The sequence below is a fragment of the Artemia sp. Qi Xiang Cuo genome, chromosome 12 (assembly GCF_049724085.1).
Source record: "Artemia sp. Qi Xiang Cuo chromosome 12, ASM4972408v1, whole genome shotgun sequence".
Classification (NCBI taxonomy): Eukaryota; Metazoa; Arthropoda; class Branchiopoda; order Anostraca; family Artemiidae; genus Artemia; species Artemia sp. Qi Xiang Cuo.
The window spans coordinates 37,138,723-37,143,217 of NC_142805.1; the positions used below are offsets into that span (position 1 = coordinate 37,138,723).

A 4,495-nucleotide genomic window follows, 5' to 3' on the forward strand; every position below is an offset into this window, starting at 1 on the left:
CAAACAATAAAAGACTTAATCCTGTTATGTACTTTCCGTTTTATTGAAAACTATATGTATCTTTTTTTTTTCAATATATCGACGACAAAAAAAAATTAAATAATAGGAATCCCAGTATCAGTGACTAAGTAAAGAACAATGTTGGCACCATGTATTTTTTTTCAGATCCGATTATTCTAGTACGAGTCAATGATAATAGGTCCGCTACACTCTACACCCAACCCACTCGTCGTATTGCTCTAAAGTGCGTCTACTAGGAATTATGAGATACACATTCTATTCAAAATAGTCTAAATATAATATAACAAGGCTTTTAGGGTTGAAACAGACCCCAGAGATTAGGGGCAAGGGCCATAGTTTATGCCCAGGGGGTATTTAAGGTTCTTATGGAAGGGATGCCTGTTTAACTTCAGAAGAGGCTCAATCTTTCTAACTTAAAAAAACTATTTCAATATAAAACTAAAAAAATTAATAACAAAAACTTTTTGAACAAAATAAGTTTCCAAAAAAAATAAAGAACTCCATTAAACCAAAAATGAAAAAAGAATAGAATAAAATACTCTACCAATCATACAACTACCATATATCAGTATCAATAAATAAATGAAACCCAAAACAAACAAAAATTAAAACAAGTCAAACTCATAACGAGCAGAAATTAACCTAAGTAGGGTTCTAAACTCTATGCTTTCTAAGAGTTAGAATGTAATTTGGACTTTACTGAAATTTTTTTTAATGTTTTCACTTTTATAATTTTAAGAAATAAAAAATAATTAAAATTTTAAGGAATAATAATCAGCATATGTGCATGAACACTTCCCAATAACAAATAAAACAAAGGACATTTTTTATAACTTAAAAACTTACATACCAGGGGCTGTAGGGGGTCATTTTATCTCAAAAGACAGTTATTGGGCCGTTCAACTATTTTGAAGAAAATAGCTATCTCCAAATTTGGGTGAATATGTTGGCATTGAAATGCACTCTCGGGGTCTTATATCCCTCACCCCACCCCGGTACGGGGTGAAACCCACGGCCGTTTTCAGGGGGGGGCCGCAGAGGACGGGCCCGGGGGGACGTTATCGCGGGGGGACAAAAATACTTTTGTACTCCTAATTTTATATGGTCAACAAAAATTACTACCAATAGGAGTTTGGCTACTGCCCCTTTCTCCCTTTCCAACCCATAAAAGCCTAAGGTATGTTACGTCCTTTCCGTTTTATTGAAAACTATATGTATCTCGAACAGCGTGCTTTTGTTTTTCAAAACATCAACGACAAAAAGTGTAAAATCAATATAATAGTCCGTATAACTGTAAGGAACTATTGAAAATAATAAACATTAATTCCAGGAAGCTCAGCGGTTTAAGTGTTTATTTCACTGTAATTTTTATTACAAAAAAACTGTTTTATTTTACTGTACTTTTAATGTATTATTGAAAATTTACCAGCATTATTAGAAAAACGATCAGAAAACAAATTAAAAAAAAATGGATGTTTATCAACTGAAAGTAAGGATCAACGTTATAACTTAAAACGAACCAAAATTATTGTCGTATGAGCAGGTTGCGCTCCTACTTGATACATTGCTCTTTACGCTAAAGTTTTACTATTTTCAATTGTTGTCCCAAATCTTATAACGTTTTCTAATGAAAAACAATGGTTAATTAATATTATAATTAGAAGATATTATATAGCTACGAAAAAAAACTTTGCGTGTTTGACAAGTTTATTGTAAAAGCAGACACCGCTATTGTTTACTGCTTCTACTGCAACAATTGTTCTTGAAAAAATATTATGTGCATAGTCTGGTTTATTTTTATATTTTAAAAAGAAATAACTACTAAGAGTAGTTTGGCTACTTCCCCTTTCTCCGTTCCCAAACCATAAAAGACTTAAGCCTGTTATTTACTTTCCGTTTTTTTTAAAAAAATAGGGATCTTTTTTATTTAAATAAATAGACGACAAAAAAAAAATAAAATAATAGGCAGCCCAGAAGCAGTGCCTAAGTAAATAACGATGTTGGCACAATGTATTTTTTTTTCAGATAAGAGTGATATGGTCCGATTCAATTATAAGATGGCAGCTACCCTCTCTACCCAACCCACACGTCGTATTGTCTTAAAGTGCGTCTACTAGAAATTTTGAGATGCCCCTTATATTCAATATATTATAAATATCATACAACAAGGCTTTTAGGGTTGAAACAGACCCCAGAGATTAGGGGCAAGGGTCAAAGTTTATGCACAGGGGGTATTTAAGTTTCTTATGGAAGGGATGGATGTTTAACTTCAGAAGAGGCTAAATCTTTATCACTTAAAAATAATATGTAAATATAAAACGAAAAAAATTAATAACAAAAAATTTTTTCAAAAAATAATTTTCCAAAAAAAAATAAATAAATCCATTAAAAAAAAAATTAAAAAATAATAGAATAAAATAATATAACAATCAGAAAACTACCATATATCAGCATCAATAAATAAATTAAACCAAACACACACAAAACTGACAACAAGTCAAACTCATAACGAGCAGAAATTAACCTAATTAGGGTTCTAAACTCTATGCTTTCGAAAAGCTAGAATATAATTTGTACTTTACTGAATTTTGTTTTAATTTTTTCACTTTTATAATTTTAAGAAATAAAAAATAATTAAGATTTTAAGGAATAAATATCAGCATATGTGTATGCACAATTCCCACTAACAAATAAAACAAAAGACATTTGTTATAACTTAAAAGCTTACCTCCAGGGGCTATAGGGGATCATTTTATCTCAAAAGACAGTTATTGGGCCTTTCCACTATTTTGAAGAAAATAGCTATCTCCAAATTTTGTTGACTATTTTGGCATTGAAATGCACTCTCTTGGTCTGATATCCCTCAAACCAACACGGGAAGGGGTGCAACCCAAGGCCGTTTTCCGGGGGGGCTCAGAGGAATTTCCCGGGTGGAATGGATCGAGGGGGGACAAAAATACTTTTGTCCCCCTAATTTTATATGGTCAACAAAAATTACTACCAATAGGAGTTTGGCTACTGCCCCTTTCTCCCTTCCCAAACCATAAAAGTCTAAGTTATGTTATGTCCTTTCCGATTTATTGAAAACTATATGTATCTCGAACAGCGTGCTTTTGTTTTTCAAAACATCAACGACAAAAAGTGTAAAATCAATATAATAGTCCGTATAACTGTAATGAACTATTGAAAATAATGATCATTAATTCCAGGAAGCTCAGCGGTTTAAGTATTTATTTCCCTGTAATTTTTATTACAAAAAACTTTTTTATTATACTGGACTTTTAATATATTATTGAAAATTCACCAGAATTATTAGAAAAACGATAGGAAAACAAATTTAAAAAAAGAATGTATTTCAACTGAAAGTAATTATCAACGTTATAATATAAAACGATAAACTAACAATGCACATATTTTTATTAAATTAATTTGAATTTTTTTTGAGCAAAGGTCCAAGCCATTGAAAGAGACGCAGTTTCATTACCTTTTTTAGGGGGATTTGACATACAGCTAATCTCTAGTAATGATTTACTCATTTAAGATTTGATACCCTTTTACAGACTCGTGGATATAGTTTTTAAGAAAATGAAATACGTGTCTTTTTAGTTCCAATCGTAATTTCTATTCGGATGATGGGTCAAAACTATAAGAAAAGAGGCTCTCGTGGCACATCCATCAACATATACAAAGAAAAAAATAAAATTCTCAAGCTTGAAAGAAGAAATAAGAGGTATTTGAAAGAATGTGAGCTCAAAATGGTAAGTACAATGTGCAAATCCACATATGAAGATGAACAACAGGGAGTTAAAATGAATAAGGATGGTTACCAAACACTCTTTAAAGCATAGGTGTCAGAAAAGATTAATATCGAAGGGACTTTTGGAAATTATAAGCTGGACATAGAGTTCAAGAAGTGCATGGAGTGCATGGACACTAAAGAGTGCAAGGACATGGAAAATGTTGACTACCAAGAGACTATGGTTGAATGTTTTCGACTGGAAGTAGAAAATGAGTTCCAGATTAATGACTACTATGATGAAAACAATACAAGAAACCCAGAACAAAAAAGTAACGTTAACAAAACGGTATACATAGCCAATGAACTATGTGAAGACAAAGACCAAGGCTCTTAGGAAACACATATTTATAGTACACAGCCTGAGAGAAATAAATCGGCCTTTATTAAGCCGTCTCTGAATGTTTTTTTTTTGTCCAAAAAAGTACGTGATTTTCAAAATGATCGACCAAGTGTAATTCAAACAGTACATGGCGCCTCACTTCCTAATCCAGTGATTGAGAAAGCAGGTAACTTTGAAAATGATAATCTGGAGATGGAGTTCAAGGAGTTCATTGATATTAAAGAGTTCATGTACATTAAAGAGTTCATGGACACTAAAGAGTGCAAGTACATGGTAAATGTTGACTACCAAGAGAATATGGTGGAATGTTTTCGACTGGAAGTAGAAAATGAGTT

At 31.9% G+C, this 4,495-nt stretch overlaps 1 pseudogene; it reads left to right on the forward strand.

The window, feature by feature from the left end:
• Positions 1-3,653: 3,653 nt before the first annotated feature.
• LOC148946079 (uncharacterized) overlaps positions 3,654-4,495 on the forward strand; it is a 3,373-nt pseudogene continuing 2,531 nt past the window's right edge.